This window comes from Bufo bufo, chromosome 8 (genome assembly GCF_905171765.1).
Source record: "Bufo bufo chromosome 8, aBufBuf1.1, whole genome shotgun sequence".
NCBI lineage: Eukaryota > Metazoa > Chordata > Amphibia > Anura > Bufonidae > Bufo > Bufo bufo.
The window spans coordinates 105,770,739-105,789,051 of NC_053396.1; the positions used below are offsets into that span (position 1 = coordinate 105,770,739).

Genomic DNA, 18,313 nt, shown 5'->3' on the forward strand with positions numbered 1-18,313 from the left:
TCACACCTGATTATGGCTTAACAAAACTGCATCAGGGAAACCTGACCGTGTGGCCATACCCTAAAAGGCCCATTAATGAGTAGACTTGTTATATCGCCACTCCCTGCTTGTTCTAGGCTGAAATTGACCCATATAAAAGGACCTTTAGAAGATAATTGTTGATAAGTGCAAGATAATACACCTGGGGCGTAAAAACCCAAGAGCAGAATATTCAATCAGTGATACAGTCCTAACCTCAGTATCTGAGGAAAGGGATTTTGGGGTCATTATTTCAGAAGACTTAAAGAGGACCTTTCATTACAATAAAAAATCTAAACGAAGTATGCTGACATGGAGCATTCTCCCGGTATAGGCTCCGGTATCTTCAGATTTTCGGCTCAACTGGGAGGAGCCTGCTCTTGTTCTCCTGGGAGAAAAAAAAACTCTCAGGTTGTGAGCTGAGCGCTGCGATTATTGTAATGAAAGGTCCTCTTTAACCGCCTCCGGACCGCCTAACGCAGGATCGCGTTCCGGAGGCGGCAGCTGCAGGCAGAGTCACGCATATACGCGTCATCTCGCGAGACGCGAGATTTCGCTCAAAGCCGGCCCGCGCATCGCAGGCCGGCAAAAGTTACAGGACAAGTTCGTCATCAACCTGCCAGCCAATGATCGTCGCTGGCAGGTTGATTATTTTCAAAAAAAGAATCGCAAGCCATATAACACCTTATATTTATAAATATAAGGTGTTAAATGGCTTCTCTGCTCCTCTGCTGGTCCTTTTGGTCGGTTGGTTCCAGCAGAGGAGCAGACATCACAGTGAGTACACACCAAACACTTCACTTAGCCCCAGATCACCCCCCATCACCCCAAATTATTTTTTTGATCACTGCACAATCACTTTCCAAGCGCTGCGGCGATAAAAAAATCAGTTTTGATATTTATCAGTCGCAGCGGCCTCCGGTACTTCGCTAGCCTCCCATTTGTAAGACAGGCTTGCTTTTATTCTTGGGTAGTCTCAGGGAATACCCCTAAATTTAGTAGTCCAAATGTCAAACGGGGTATTCTTCTGAAGAGGCCTACAGGCTTCTGACCCAGTCGGATGAGGAATGGGAACCCTCATCTGACGAATCTAGCGGGTCAGAATATGAACCTGTAGAAAGCAGTGGTAGTCTGACCCAAAGTTCGGACGAGGAGGTTGAGGTCCCTGATGGCACCAGGCGTACCCGGCCCCTTGTTGCTAGACCACAGGTTGCGCAGGATCCGCTTCAAGGGCAGCAGAGTGGGGCTGGCGATGTCTGATTACGTGGTGAGGCATACACCAGCAGCGCAGCCCTCCGTGGACCTAGTACCAGCACTGCCGTACAACATGGTGAAGTGGCGAGCACCAGAAGGGCAGTTGAAGCTGGTACGGTGGCACGTGCAATAGTTACCTCGTCGCAGCCACCGCACAGACAGGCCCGTAGAGCCCCTAGAATCCCTGAGGTGCTGGCAAACCCTGATTGGCAGTCCCCAACTTCAGCCGCACCTGTAGTTCCCCCTTTCACCGCCCAGTCTGGAGTTCGGGTTGAGACAGCTCAGATCGGTTCGGCACTGGGATTTTTTGAGCTGTTCTTGACTGCGGAGCTCTTGGACTTAATCGTGGCAGAAACAAATCGGTATGCCACTCAATTTATAGCCACCAACCCGGGAAGCTATTATGCCCAGCCTTTCCGGTGGAAACCAGTCCAAGTTTCCGAATGAAAAAAATTTCTGGGCCTTCTCCTCAACATGGGTTTAACCAAAAAGCATGAATTGCGGTCATATTGGTCCATGAACCCAATTCGTCACATGCCCATGTTCTCTGCTGCCATGTCCAGGGCACGATTTGAGGCCATCCTGCGTTTCCTGCACTTTAGCGACAACCCCACCTCCCGTCCCAGAGGCCACCCAGCTTTTGACCGGCTCCACAAAATTCGGCCCCTCATAGACCACTTCAACAACAAATTAGCAGATTTGTATACCCCTGAGCAAAACATCTGCGTAGACGAGTCCCTTATACATTTTACCGGGCGCCTTGGCTTCAAACAATACATCCCAAGCGCGCCCGGTATGGGGTCAAATTGTATAAGCTCTGTATAAGGGCCACAGGCTATACCCACAAATTTCGGATTTATGAGGGTAAAGATCAGACCCTAGAGCGGGTCGGTTGCCCTGACTACCTGGGGAGCAGTGGGAAGACAGTCTGGGACTTGGTGTCACCCTTCTTTGGCAAGGGGTACCATCTTTATGTGGACAATTTTTACACAAGTGTGCCCCTCTTCAGGCATTTGTTCCTAGAACAGATTGGCTGCTGTGGCACCGTGCGACCTAGTCGCCGGGGCTTTCCCCAACGGCTCGTTACCACCCGTCTTGCAAGGGGGGAGAGGGTTGCCTTGTGTAACCAAGAACTGCTCGCGGTGAAATGGAGAGACAAGCGTGACGTTTACATGCTCTCCTCCATTCACGCAGACACGACAATACAAATTGAACAGGCAACCAGTGTCATTGAAAAGCCCCTCTCAGTCCACGACTATAATTCGCTCATGGGAGGGGTGGACTTCAATGACCAGATGTTGGCTCCTTATTTAGTTTCCCGACGACGCTGGTATAAGAAGGTGTCTGTATATTTGATTCAATTGGCGATGTACTATAGTTTTGTTCTCTATAGGCTGGGAGAACATGATCCTTCCTTAAATTTCAGGAAGAGATCATCGCGAACCTCCTGTATCCAGGAGGTTCCGTGGCCCCAACCACTAGTGTAGTGAGCCGTCTACACGAGCGACATTTCCCCAATGTCGTTGCTGGTACCTCAACCCAACCGTCACCCCGAAAAAGATGTTGTGTCTGTAGCAGGAGTGGAATAAGGCGTGACACCCGCTATTTCTGTCCTGACTGCCCTGACCACCCTGCCCTATGCTTAGGGGAGTGTTTCCAGAAGTACCACACACAGGTACACTTAGCATAGGGATTGCATCTCACAGGACAGGCACACAGGGCTATTAGGGCCCTTTCACTCAGAGCTGCTGCAAACCTCTCCTTTCACCTGGGATAAAGTGCATAACGTACTTCGCCACATCTTTGGGCGATTTGCGCTTTGCACATTGTCCCATGGAGAAGGAGAGGTTTGTCCTATAAAGGTAAAAAAAATAAAAATCACCGGTAAGCCAAAAAGTTAACGTTCTGTTTAAAAAGTTAAATAAAGTTTATATGTTCCGTTCAAATGTTATTATAAAGTTAATAAATTTATTGCGTTGCGGCCTGGTTTTTTCTTTTTTTTTTTTTTTTTTTAACCTTCCAGGTGGACCAACCAATCGACTAGCTGCAGCACTGATGTGCATTCTGATAGAAGCATTGCGCTGCTGTCAGATTACACACAAGTCGGTGTATGCGGCGCTGCAAGACGAGATTTCTCCTCTGCAGTAAAAGATACGTTTGCCGAGGCATATGAGCTGAGGGGGTGGCGGTGTTCATATGCTCTGGCAAACACTTTGTATATAAAAAAAAAATAATCGATTGATGTGAATGGAGAAATCGGGTTTGCCAGGGCATACGGGCTAAGTGGGTATGGATGTTGGGCGGAGCTCCTATGTCCTGGCAGACGCCTTTCCCCTCCTTTTTTTTTGGCAGAGATTTTTTTCATCCACATTGATCGATGTGAATGAAAAAATCTGTGTCGTTCATTTTTTCTTTCAGCCCAGAGGCTGAACGGGAAAAAAAAAATCTCATTACCCGTATGCTCAATATAAGGAGAATAGCAGAAACTCCTAATGCTGGGCATACATGTAATGATTGTTGAGACCCTCAAATGCCTGGGCAGTGCAAACACCCCACAAATGACCCCATTTTGGAAAGAAGACACCCCAAGGTATTCGCTGAGGGGCATATTGAGTCCATGAAAGATTGAAATTTTTGTCCCAAGTTAGCGGAAAGGGAGACTGTGAGAAAAAAATAATAAAATCAATTTCACAAGTTGGCGGAAAATGATGATTTTTTAATTTATTTTTTTCGTGCAAAGTCTCATATTCCACTAACTGGTGACAAAAAATAAAAACTTCCATGAACTCACTATGCCCATCAAGAAATACCTTGGGGTGTCTTCTTTCCAAAATGGGGTCACTTGTGGGGTAGTTATACTGCCCTGGCATTCTAGGGGCCCTAATGTGTGGTAAGTAGTTTGAATTCAAAATGTGTAAAAAATGACCTGTGAAATCCGAAAGGTGCTCTTTGGAATGTGGGCCCATTTGCCCACTTAGGCTGCAAAAAAGTGTCACACATCTGGTATCGCCGTACTCGGGAGAAGTTGGGCAATGTGTTTTGGGGTGTCATTTTACATATACCCATGCTGGGTGAGAGAAATATCTTGGCAAAAGGCAACTTTTCCCATTTTTTTTTTTATACAAAGTTGGCATTTGACCGAGATATTTATCTCACCCAGCATGGGTATATGTAAAATGACACCCCAAAACACATTGCCCAACTTCTCCTGAGTACGACGATACCAGATGTGTGACACTTTTTTGCAGCCTAGGTGGGCAAAGGGGCCCACATTCCAAAGAGCACCTTTAGGATTTCACAGGGCATTTTTTACACATTTTGATTTCAAACTACTTCTCACACATTAGGGCCCCTAGAATGCCAGGGCAGTATAACTACCCCACAAGTGACCCCATTTTGGGAAGAAGACACCCCAAGGTATTTCTTGATGGGCATAGTGAGTTCATGGAAGTTTTTATTTTTTGTCAAAAGTTAGTGGAATATGAGACTTTGTAAGGAAAAAAATAAAAATCATCATTTTCCGCTAACTTGTGACAAAAAATAAAAAGTTCTATGAACTCACTATGCCCATCAGCGAATACCTTAGGGTGTCTACTTTCCGAAATTGGGTCATTTGTGGGGTTTTTCTACTGTCTGGGCATTGTAGAACCTCGGGAAACATGACAGGTGCTCAGAAAGTCAGAGCTGCTTCAAAAAGCAGAAATTCACATTTTTGTACCATAGCTTGTAAACGCTATAACTTTTACCCAAACAATTTTTTTTTTTACCCAAACATTTTTTTTTTTTTTATCAAAGACATGTAGAACAATAAATTTAGAGAAAAATTTATATATGGATGTCGTTTACAGCTGAAAGTAAAAAATAAATTTCGATTAATAACAAAAAAAGTTAAAATGTCAGCAGCAATGTGAGAAGAAAAGGAGGTAAAATTCATTTGGGTGGTAAGTTGCATGACCGAGCAATAAACGGTGAAAGTAGTGTAGGTCAGAAGTGTAAAAAGTGGCCTGGTCATTAAGGGTGTTTAAGCTAAGGGGGCTGAGGTGGTTAAAGGTAGGCAGACAATGTCATAGAGCAGCAGGAAATGCTAGCAGAATGCTTGGATGTATAGGGAGAGGCATTACCAGTAGAAAGAGGGAGGTGCTCATGCCGCTCTACATAGCACTAGTGACACCTCATTTGGAGTATTGTGCGCAGTACTGGAGACCATATATCCAGAAGGATATTGATACTCTAGAGAGAGTTCAGAGAAGAGCTACTAAACTGGTACATGGATTGCAGGATAAAACTTACCAGGAAAGATTAAAGGACCTTAACATATATAGCTTGGAAGAAAGACGAGACGGAGGGGATATGATAGAAACTTTTAAATACATAAAGGGAATCAACAAGGTAAAAGAGGAAAGAATATTTAAAAGAAGAAAAACTGCTACAAGAGGACATAGTTTTAAATTAGAGGGGCAAAGGTTTAAAAGTAATATCAGGAAGTATTACTTTACTGAGAGAGTAGTGGATGCATGGAATAGGCTTCCTGCAGAAGTGGTAGCTGCAAATACAGTGAAGGAGTTTAAGCATGCATGGGATAGGCATAAGGCCATCCTTCATATAAGATAGGGCCAGGGGCTATTCATAGTATTCAGTATATTGGGCAGACTAGATGGGCCAAATGGTTCTTATCTGCCGACACATTCTATGTTTCTATAATTGCTCATGAATGTTCACGTGACATAGGGTAGCACATCCCCTGCTGTGCTGCTGATAAATCATATTTACTGCCACATAAAAGATGCAGTCAGCTAAAAAAACATGCATTTGCTCGTTACTGGCTGATCCAGGGCATCTTACATGGCACAGTTATAAAGGACAAGCGCTCCTACAACCCGTACAGTGATTACATACATTGGGGACCAGTATAATATATGCAACATTACCCTCAGCTCCCATGTCTGCTCCAGAAAGACTGATAAGTGCAAGCTGATTAATGTGTCGAGCGTGGGAGGCGACATAACGCAGGGCTTGCTTGTGATAAACATTGCCTTAACATGGAATTCAGCTTTGTGGTGAAACGCGATTTTGTATAGGGGGGATTGTCACACTGAGATGGCAGGCTCAGCATGTACAATTCAGTCTGCACATTTTATAGTGCTAGCAGCGTACTGATCATACTGATAGGAGTTCTATAGTGATGGGCAAAATGAAAATCCTGTGTCTATGGTATGTAGCGGACTGCTTATCTTCCACTGCTGCAGGCCACCTCTGTCATTTAGGCACTGCTGGAGGCCACCTCTGTCATTTAGGCACTGCTGGAGGCCACCTCTGTCACTTAGGCGCTGCTGCAGGGTACCTCTGTCATTTAGGCGCTGCTGCAGGCGACCTCTGTCATTTAGGCGCTGATGGAAGCCACCTCTGTCATTTAGGCATTGCGACAAGCTCCCTGTGCCTTTGGGCGCATTTTGGCAATTTGCCCCCTGTAATTGCGGCACTAAATCCATTATGGGAGAAAAGTAACAGTAAAAGCTTAGTTGACAGGAAAGCTTAGTTGATTACGCATTTTATATACACTGCTCAAAAAATTAAAGGGAACACTTAAACAACACAATGTAACTCCAAGTCAATCACACTTCTGTGAAATCAAACTGTCCACTTAGGAAGCAACACTGAGTGACAATCAATTTCACATGCTGTTGTGCAAATGGGATAGACAACAGGTGGAAATTATAGGCAATTAGCAAGACCCCCCCAATAAAGGAGTGGTTCTTCAGGTGGTGACCACAGACCACTTCTCAGTTCCTATGCTCCTGGCTGATGTTTTGGTCACTTTTGAATGCTGGCGGTGCTTTCACTCTAGTGGTAGCATGAGACGGAGTCTACAACCCACACAAGTGGCTCAGGTAGTGCAGCTTATCCAGGATGGCACATCAATGCGAGCTGTGGCAAGAAGGTTTGCTGTGTCTGTCAGCGTAGTGTCCAGAGCATGGAGGCGCTACCAGGAGACAGGCCAGTACATCAGGAGACGTGGAGGAGGCCGTAAGAGGGCAACAACCCAGAGGCAGGACCGCTACCTCCGCCTTTGTGCAAGGAGGAACAGGAGGAGCCCTGCAAAATGACCTCCAGCAGGCCACAAATGTGCATGTGTCTGCTCAAACGGTCAGAAACAGACTCCATGAGGGTGATATGAGGGCCCGACGTCCACAGGTGGGGGTTGTGCTTACAGCCCAACACCGTGCAGGACATTTGGCATTTGCCAGAAAACACCAAGATTGGCAAATTCGCCACTGGCGCCCTGTGCTCTTCACAGATGAAAGCAGGTTCACACTGAGCACATGTGACAGACGTGACAGAGTCTGGAGATGCCGTGGAGAACGTTCTGCTGCCTGCAACATCCTCCAGCATGACCGGTTTGGCATTGGGTCAGTAATGGTGTGGGGTGGCATTTCTTTGGAGGGCCGCACAGCCCTCCATGTACTGCCATTAGGTACCGAGATGAGATCCTCTGACCCCTTGTGAGACCATATGCTGGTGCGGTTGGCCCTGGGTTCCTCCTAATGCAAGACAATGCTAGACCTCATGTGGCTGGAGTGTGTTAGCAGTTCCTGCAAGACGAAGGCATTGATGGACTGGCCCGCCCGTTCCCCAGACCTGAATCCAATTGAGCACATCTGGGACATCACGTCTTGCTCTATCCACCAACGTCACGTTGCACCACAGACTGTCCAGGAGTTGACAGATGCTTTAGTCCAGGTCTGGGAGGAGATCCCTCAGGAGACCGTCCGCCACCTCATCAGGAGCATTCACAGGCATTGTAGAGAGGTCATACAGGCACGTGGAGGCCACACACACTACTGAGCCTCATTTTGACTTGTTTTAAGGACATTACATCAAAGTTGGATCAGCCTGTAGTGTGTTTTTCCACTTTAATTTTGAGGGTGACTCCAAATCCAGAACTCCATGGGTTAAAAAATTTGATTTCCATATTTTTTTTGTGTGTGAATTTGTTGTCAGCACATTCAACTATGTAAAGAACAAAGTTTTTCAGAAGAATATTTAATTAATTCAGATCTAGGATGTGTTATTTTTGTGTTCCCTTTATTTTTTTGAGCAGTGTATATTATATTATATTTTATATATATATATATATATATATATATATATAATATATATATATATTTATTTTACTTTGGAAATTAATGGGAGACAAATAATGTATGACATGCAGTTGTATACATTGTCTGGCTTATACACCAGGGGGCATCACAGGTATTGGGGGTCATTTACAAAGTTTCTCCCGGCAGGGAAAGCGATTCATTTCTGACCTTGTCAGGCCTTGTCACAAATTAGACGCACCGCCAGCAGTCTGTGCGCCTTCAGTAAAAACGACTCCAGCCAAGTAGCAAGCACGGTACAAAAACGGGGTCTTACGACTTATATTTTTCAACTCCTAAAACAGGCATAGGGTCCAACGTAAATGACCCCCATTCTCGTGAAAAAGATATATATAATTATTATATACTCCCATCCTGTATACTGCTGAATATAATATATATATATATATATATATCTATATATATCAAGCTGAGTGTGTGTATGTATGTATGTATGTCCACTAAAGGAATCCGCACCGTCGCATTTGGCACACAGGTACATCAGGTGTCCGGGAAGGTTATAGACCAGGTCTCAGCTCTCTAGAACGTACCGTTCCTGAGATGTTCCCAAAAAATGCATTAGCCAATAGAAGCTTGGTCACATGACCCTTATCAGCCAATAGAAGCTCACAGGTCCTCCAGTCTCCACATACAGTTTTACTCCAGGTTCCCATAACCCAGCCATTTCTCTTTACTGCTGTAGGAGAGCTTTAACCTCTTCAGGACACAGGGCGTACAGGTACGCCCTTGTGTCCTGGTACTTAACCACTTCCCGTCCGCCTATAGGATATAAACGTCCTATGGGTGGACGTCTATTTCTGACAGCACGTTTTAGAACGTCCTGTCAGAAATAGCAGCTGCACGCTAATCGTGCAGCTGCTGATCGGGTTGCCCGCTGTCAGTGACAGCAGGGCAACCCAGAGAGGAGGCAGGGACAGTGCCCAGGTGTCCCTGCCTTCACGATCGCTGCAGACACAGCGCTCACCGAGCGCTGTGTCTGCAGAGAAGGAAGCGCTGTGCGCTTTCTGTTCCGGCCCGGCGGTCATGTGACCGCCGTGACCGGAGTGTGCAGGAGCTGTGTGAGGTCTCTCAGAGACCTCGATCAGCCCTGCTGTGAGGCTGTACAGCGCTAGATTGCTGCTGTACAGCCTCTATAGGGGTGCATTTCCACTGTAACTGGGGCTACTATGTCAGCCCCAGTTACAGGAGAAATCAACTGTGAAAAAAAAAGAAAAAGTGAAGCAAATGTCCCCCAGAGGTCTTGTATGACCTTATGGGGGACGAAAAGTGTAAAAAAAAAAAAAAATAATAAAGGGTTGAAAAAATTAAATAAAATAAAGTTTCACATGTAAAAAAAAAAAAGTTCCCAAGTAAGGAATAAAAAAAAAAAATTAAAAATAGAAAAAATAAAATAAAATAGACATATTAGGTATCGCCGCGTCCGTAAAAACCAGCTCTATAAAAGTATCACATGACCTAACCCCTCGGGTGAACACCGTAAAAAAAAAACTGTCAAAACAAGCAATTTTTGTCACCTTGCATCACAAAAGGTGCAACACCAAGTGATCAAAAACGCGTATGTCCCACAAAATAGTACCAATAAAACCGTCACCTTATCCCGCAAAAAATGAGCCCCTACATAAGAAAATCTCTTAAAAAATAAAAAAACTATAGCTCTTAGAACACGGAGACACTAAAACATCATTTTTTTGGTTTCAAAAATGCTATTATTGTGTTAAAGTGAAACAAATAAAAAAAAGTATACATATTAGGTATTGCTGCGTCCGTAAAAACCAGCTCTATAAAAATATCACATGACCTAACCCCTCGGGTGAACACCGTAAAAAAAAAAAAAAAAAAAAACTGTGTCAAAACAAGCAATTTTTGTCACCTTGCATCACAAAAGGTGCAACACCAAGTGATCAAAAATGCGTATGTCCCACAAAATAGTACCAATGAAACCGTCACCTCATCCCGCAAAAAATGAGCCCCTACATAAGAAAATCTCTCAAAAAATAAAAAAACTATAGCTCTCAGAACATGGACACATTAAAACATAATTTTTTTGTTTCAAAAATGCTATTATTGTGTAAAACTTTAATAAATGAGAAAAAGTATACATATTAGGTATCGCCACGTCCGTAACAATCTGCTCTATAAAAATGTCACTTGACAGAACCCCTCAGGTGAACGCTGTAAAAATAAACAAATAGAAACTGTGCTAAAAAAACCAATTTTTTGGTCACCTTGCCCCATAAAGTGTTATAATGAATGATCAAAAAATCATATGTACCCAAAAATAGTACTAATAAAACTGGCACCCTATCCCCTAGTTTCCAAAATGGGGTCACTTCTTGGGAGTTTCTACTGTAAGGGTGCATCAGGGGGCTTCAAATGGGACATGGCATCTAAAAACCATGTGGAGTTCCTTTTCTTCTGCGCCCTGCCGTGTGCCCGTACAGCAGTTTATGACCACATGTGGGGTGTTTCTGTAAACCGCAGAATCTGGGTAATAAATATTGAGTTTTGTTTGGCTGTTAACCATCAATGTGTTAAAGAAAAAAATTGATTAAAATGGAAAATCTGCTAAAAAAGTGAAATTTAAAAATTTGATCTCCATTTTCCTTTAATTCTTGTGGAACGCCTAAAGGGTTAACAAAGTTTGTAAAATCGGTTATGAATACCTTGAGGGGTGTAGTTTCTACTATGTAGGCCCCACAAAGTGACTTCATACCTGAACTGGTCCTTAAAAAGTGGGTTTTGGCAATTTTCTTAAAAATTTGAAGAATTGCTTCTAAACTTCTAAGCCTTCTAACATCCTAAAAAAATTAAATGACATTTCCAAAATGATGCCAACATAAAGTAGACATATGGGGAATGTTAAATAATAAATATTTTATGAGGTATCACTTTCTGTTTTAAAAGCAGAGAAATTGAAATTTCGAAAATTGCGAATTTTTCAAATTTCTGGGTAAATTTGGGATTTTTTCATAAATAAAGGTGAAATATTTTGACTCAAATTTATGACTATCATGAAGTACAATGTGTCACGAGAAAACAATCTCTGAATGACTTGGATAAATAAAGGCGTTCCAAAGTTATTACCACATAAAGTGAGATATGTCAGTTTTGCAAAATTTGGCCTGGTCAGGAAGGGGGCAAATGGCCCGGATGGCAAGTGGTTAAGGACACAGGGCGTACCTGTACGCCCTGTGTATTTCTGATCACCGGCGGGCGGTGATCAGAAGCCGGTGCCTGCTCAAATCATTGAGCAGGCACCTCGGCTAAATGCCCGGGGGGGTCCCGTGACCCCCCCATGCCGGCGATTGCTGCAAACCACAGGTCAATTCAGACCTGCGGTTTGCAGCTTTTACCTATTGCGGCGGCTGGCGGTGCCATCGGGTCCCCATGCGGCTGTAGGGGGGACCCGATGGCATGGAAGGCAGCGCGATGTCTAAGGAAGGCATCGCGCTGCCTTCCTGTGACGTGCCTGTGAGATCCAGCCCCTGGATCTCACAGGCCGGAAGCTGTATGAGTAATACACACAGTATTACTCATACAGCCAATGCATTCCAATACAGAAGTATTGGAATGCATTGTAAAGGATTAGACCCCCAAAAGTTCAAGTCCCAAAGTGGGACAAAAAATTTAGTGAAAAAAAAAGTTAAAAAAAAAAGTTTTCCCCCCAAAAAATTACGTTTCAACTAAAAATAAACAAAAACTTAATTTTCCCCAAATAATAAAGTTAAAAAAAATTGGTAAAGAATAGGGGAAAACAAAAAAGTATACATATTGGGTATCGCCACGTCCGTATCGACCAGCTCTATAAAAATATCACATGACCTAACCCCTCAGATGAACACTGTAAAAAATAAGAACTGTGCTAAATAAACAATTTTTTTGTCACCTTACATCACAAAAAGTACAACAGCAAGCGATCAAAAAAGCATTTGCCCACCAAAATAGTACCAATCTAACCGTCACCTCATCCCGCAAAAAATTAGCCCCTACCTGAGACAATCGCCCAAAAAAAAAACTATGGCTCAGAATATGGAGACACTAAAACATCATTTTTTTTTGTTTTAAAAAAGCTGTTATTGTGTAAAACTTACATAAATAAAAAAATAAGTATACATATTAGGTATCGCCGCATCCGTATTGACCGGCTCTATAACAATATCACATGACCTAACCCCTCAGATGAACACCGTAAAAACTAAAAACTGTGCTAAATAAAATAAAAATTGTCACCTTACATCACAAAAAGTGTAATAGCAAGCGATCAAAAAGTCACACGCACCCCATAATAGTGCCAATAAAACAGTCATCTCATCCTGCAAAAATCATACCCTACCCAAGGTAATCGCCCAAAAACTGAAAAAATTATGGCTCTCAGTCTATCATGTGTCTTCGGTGCGTGATCCCGCGAGACCCACCTCTGGAGGTCACTGGTCTCGTGGGATTGCACGCCCGAAGTCAGGGCCGGTGCAAGGATTTTTGTCAACACAAGCAAATCTACATTTTGGTGCCCCTCCCCCCCCCCACCCATCATTTCACATTTCTGCCCCTCATGATTCATGTCCATTTCTTGACCCCCCCCCCCCATCATTTCACATTTCTGCCCCTCATGATTCATGTCCATTTCTTGCCCCTCCATGTGCTAATATCATAGTGCCATCCTCTCCCCCTGCCCCCTATTGTGCCAGTATCAAGTGCCTCTCTCCTCCCCCCTCCATGTGCCAGTATCATGGCGCCAATAGCCCCCCCCCCTCCCCCGTGGCAGTAAAGTAACAGTCCGGTATTTAAAAAAAAAAAAAGCACTTTCAGAAAAGTTTCTCCTGGGATTCGAACTCACAACCTTTCACATTAGAGGCAAGGCATTTACCCACACAGCTATGAGAGCTGTATAGCTAGTTGCTTAAAAAAAATATATATAAGCAATTAGCTATACAGCTTTCATAGCTGTGTGGGTAAATGCCTTTCCTCTGATGTGAAAGGTCGTGAGTTCGAATCCCAGGAGAAACTTTTCTGAAAGACAGCCTAAATGAGATTTAAATACACCAGGGTCTCGTAGCTGTGTGTCACTTGCGTGCCGCTCGCTCTGCCCAAAGTGACTGAACAAACTCATGCTCGCACTAGCAGCGCATCCGGACGGCAAGTACAGGAGTCAAGGAGATGATGTCAGATGGATCACAAGTAGGGGGCGGGGCGCAGGCAGCGGCCGGGTGCTACTGCTTGGGATTCGGACTCCAGAGTGCCGGCGCCCCCAGGCAGAGTGCGCTCTACGCGGTGGCCTACTCTGCTAATTGGTGGCGCCGGCCCTGCCTAGAAATGGTTGTGCGTGAAAATCCCAGTAACTGAGCAGATTGTGAAATACTCAGAGCGGCCCGTCTGGCACCAACAACCATGCCACGCTCAAAATTGCTTAAATCACCTTTCTTTCCCATTCTGACATTCAGTTTGGAGTTCAGGAGATTGTCTTGACCAGGACCACACCCCTAAATGCATTGAAGCAACTGCCATGTGATTGGTTGACTAGCTAATTGCATTAATGAGAAATAGAACAGGTGTTCCTAATAATTCTTTTATGTACTTCCGACTCCGACTCCCTGACTCCGACTCCTCTGTATTAATATGCAAATGTATTTTATACATTCCTTGAGGGAAAGAAACGCAACCTACCACAGGACTACTGGCTGGGAAGCCAACAGTCTACTGTATTGCACAGTTTAAGCAAAAGACAAACACAAGTTCTTCTAAGCTCTTCTAGCAGAGAGGTAGTTGGGCTGCTGCTTTCTCCTTTGTGTGCTTATTTGCTGCTGAAGATAGGGCAGTGGGAGGATCCAGGAAGGGGCATTTATTCTAAAACATGATTTTCCTAGGAGAATCCCATAGTCATGTTTAAAGTTTAAGCTAACAATCGGAGTTTACAAGTTTTTATAGCCTTAGCTAAATGACAGCAGTTTTTCCAATGGTTTACAGCTTCAGTCTTGAGCTATTGGCCCTCCATTCCCTTCACTTATACAAGTGTCTCACTCTCTAGTCCTGCAAAAAACATATTTATTTAATCCCTTATCAGTGAGAGGCTAGGTTACACATGGACGCTGCGTTCCCTGTAAAAGCAGAACACAACACTATGGAAAGTATAAGTATTGCAGCTCCTAATTGTGCGTTGCGTGCCATATAGTGAAGCACATGAAAAGCATGCTTCTTCACGGTCACTTAACGTGTTCGTTTTGCGGTTACGTGAGGCACTGCATGCATTGGTCTTTATTCTTACAGTAGAGAAGTCATTAATTATAACTTTTTGTGAATTGGGACATTTAAACTTGCTTTTTTTTTTTATTCCAATCTAAATTTAGTAGGAGTCGGAGTCGGTGCATTGTTTGCCGACTCCGACTCCAGGTACCCAAAATTTCCCCCGACTCCGACTCCTCGACTCCGACTCAGACTCCGACTCCACAGCCCTGCTAATACGGTGTTGGACCCCCTTTTGCCTTCAGAACTGCCTTAATTCTACGTGGCATTGATTCAACAAGGTGCTGATAGCATTCTTTAGAAATGTTGGCACGAAGCTCTATTGGGTTGAGATCTGGTGACTGTGGGGGCCATTTTAGTACAGTGAACTCATTGTCATGTTCAAGAAACCAATTTGAAATGATTCGAGCTTTGTGACATGGTGCATTATCCTGCTGGAAGTAGCCATCAGAGGATGGATACATGTTCTCATTCTGTTTACACCAAATTCAGACTCTACCATTTGAATGTCTCAACAGAAATCGAGACTCATCAGACCAGGCAACATTTTTCCAGTCTTCAACAGTCCAATTTTGGTGAGCTCGTGCAAATTGTAGCCTCTTTTTCCTATTTGTAGTGGAGATGAGTGGTACCCGGTGGGGTCTTCTGCTGTTGTAGCCCATCCGCCTCAAGGTTGTGCGTGTTGTGGCTTCACAAATGCTTTGCTGCATACCTCGGTTGTAACGAGTGGTTATTTCAGTCAACGTTGCTCTTCTATCAGCTTGAATCAGTCGGCCCATTCTCCTCTGACCTCTAGCATCCACAAGGCATTTTTGCCCACAGGACTGCCGCATACTGGATGTTTTTCCCTTTTCACACCATTCTTTGTAAACCCTAGAAATGGTTGTGCGTGAAAATCCCAGTAACTGAGCAGATTGTGAAATACTCAGACCGGCCCGTCTGGCACCAACAACCATGCCACGCTCAAAATTGCTTAAATCACCTTTCTTTCCCATTCTGACATTCAGTTTGGAGTTCAGGAGATTGTCTTGACCAGGACCACACCCCTATATGCATTGAAGCAACTGCCATGTGATTGGTTGACTAGCTAATTGCATTAATGAGAAATAGAACAGGTGTTCCTAATAATTCTTTAGGTGAGTGTATATCGGTAAATATATATCTCCACATACATATACACTCGCCTAAAGAATTAGGAACACCATACTAATACGGTGTTGGACCCCCTTTTGCCTTCAGAACTGCCTTAATTCTACGTGGCATTGATTCAACAAGGTGCTGATAGCATTCTTTAGAAATGTTGGCCCATATTGATAGGATAGCATCTTGTAGTTGATGGAGATTTGAGGGATGCACATCCAGGGCACGAAGCTCTATTGGGTTGAGATCTGGTGACTGTGGGGGCCATTTTAGTACAGTGAACTCATTGTCATGTTCAAGAAACCAATTTGAAATGATTCGAGCTTTGTGACATGGTGCATTATCCTGCTGGAAGTAGCCATCAGAGGATGGATACATGTTCTCATTCTGTTTACACCAAATTCAGACTCTACCATTTGAATGTCTCAACAGAAATCGAGACTCATCAGACCAGGCAACATTTTTCCAGTCTTCAACAGTCCAATTTTGGTGAGCTTGGGCAAATTGTAGCCTCTTTTTCCTATTTGTAGTGGAGATGAGTGGTACCCGGTGGGGTCTTCTGCTGTTGTAGCCCATCCGCCTCAAGGTTGTGCGTGTTGTGGCTTCACAAATGCTTTGCTGCATACCTCGGTTGTAACGAGTGGTTATTTCAGTCAACGTTGCTCTTCTATCAGCTTGAATCAGTCGGCCCATTCTCCTCTGACCTCTAGCATCCACAAGGCATTTTTGCCCACAGGACTGCCGCATACTGGATGTTTTTCCCTTTTCACACCATTCTTTGTAAACCCTAGAAATGGTTGTGCGTGAAAATCCCAGTAACTGAGCAGATTGTGAAATACTCAGAACGGCCCGTCTGGCACCAACAACCATGCCACGCTCAAAATTGCTTAAATCACCTTTCTTTCCCATTCTGACATTCAGTTTGGAGTTCAGGAGATTGTCTTGACCAGGACCACAACCCTAAATGCATTGAAGCAACTGCCATGTGATTGGTTGACTAGATAATTGCATTAATGAGAAATAGAACAGGTGTTCCTAATAATTCTTTAGGTGAGTGTATATAGATGAGATATATATCTATATATATCTTTGACATCTACATATCTTTTCTATCAAGGACAATGATTTACTTGGTTTTGTTCGTGGGGGGTGGCTTTGGGGTCCGATGGCCAGTAGATCAGGGCTATACTCTTTTTCCATAGGATCACCACAAGAGTCGGCCGGCAGCCAGACGCAGAGGGCTCCTGTGGATCCGGCGCGATGCTCTTTTCACAAGGCTACCGGCACTAGTAAGGATCGCGCATGCCTCACAGGAGGCAGCCTGACGCAGAGGGAGGGGGCGGGCACACAAGGCTCTGACGTTTCGTGTACAGAGCCGGGCCACTCCCTAGGGCAGGAATAATCCTGTACACAAAACATCAGCACAGGGAGCTGGCTGGATGACGTCGCGGGTTACGTGACCCGCATCAGCACAGAAGGAACAAGATGATATAGATAAAAAGAGTAATTTACAAAGGTATTATTAGATATGTTATAAAGCAGATTGGCCTATATTTATATAACTCGGACAACCCCTTTTAAATTAAAACAAAATCATTATATGAAACAAAAAGAAAATGTTAAAAAATAAATAAACTGATGTGCGTAGAGCACTGTCAATGCACATCAGTCAACTGACTCAGCAGCCTCTCACCCCTGCCCGGCGCTCACATCACATCCCCCCTCCTGCACACAACAGCGGCTAATGCTCTCAAGGGGAATCCCTATTGTCTGGATTCAGGTGTTAGAGACAGTTTTTGCTGTAGGCAAGACAGCTCATCCCAATGCCTCCCCCACACTCAGCATATTTACTAAAAGGTTCTCTAAAAAAGTTTATTCAGCTTTATGAAGTAATATATAATTCTGTACTGTTTTTTTTATAGGTTTTCTGTTTAGTTTTTTACACTGTAAATTGAGTGCTGAATTATTTAATTATAATTTAACATTGCTCACAATATATCCGTTAAAAGATGATAAACTGGGGTGGGCTAGTGTTGCTACTCCTCCAGAATGTCTGGGGGGGGACTCCAGTCTTCTAGAAGAGTAGGCTATTCTCCCGCACCAGTCGGAGGGCTGGTAAATTACCTGTAGGTTTTGTGCCCTGATTTATCAAGACTGGTGTGTGCTACATCGATCTCAATAGAACCTGCTCTGATGGAGGAGGCACAGGCATTGTTATAAATTACCTGCCTCCTCCGCCTCTCCATGTGCCATAGATGTCGGTCATTATTTCCTCCAATTTCGGATATAAATAATGATGAATTACGAGAGCCGACGGTCCCACACTCACACCACTCTCGCCATGCCCTTGCGCATGCGCAGACCTTTAAAAATGTAAAAAAATAAATACTGGATCCGTTTTGCCTGATAACACTGGAAAAACGGATCTGGTATTGCAATGCATTTTTCTGACTGATTAGGCATTTTTCAGACTGATCAGGATCCTGATCAGTCTGAAAAATACC

General features: G+C 44.0%; 1 protein-coding gene across 2 annotated transcripts in view; it reads left to right on the plus strand.

Annotated features, from left to right (window-relative positions):
* LOC121009538 (ligand of Numb protein X 2-like) overlaps nt 1-18,313 on the plus strand; it is a 104,230-nt gene that overhangs the window by 12,370 nt on the left and 73,547 nt on the right. The gene's annotated exons all lie outside the window — the stretch shown is intronic.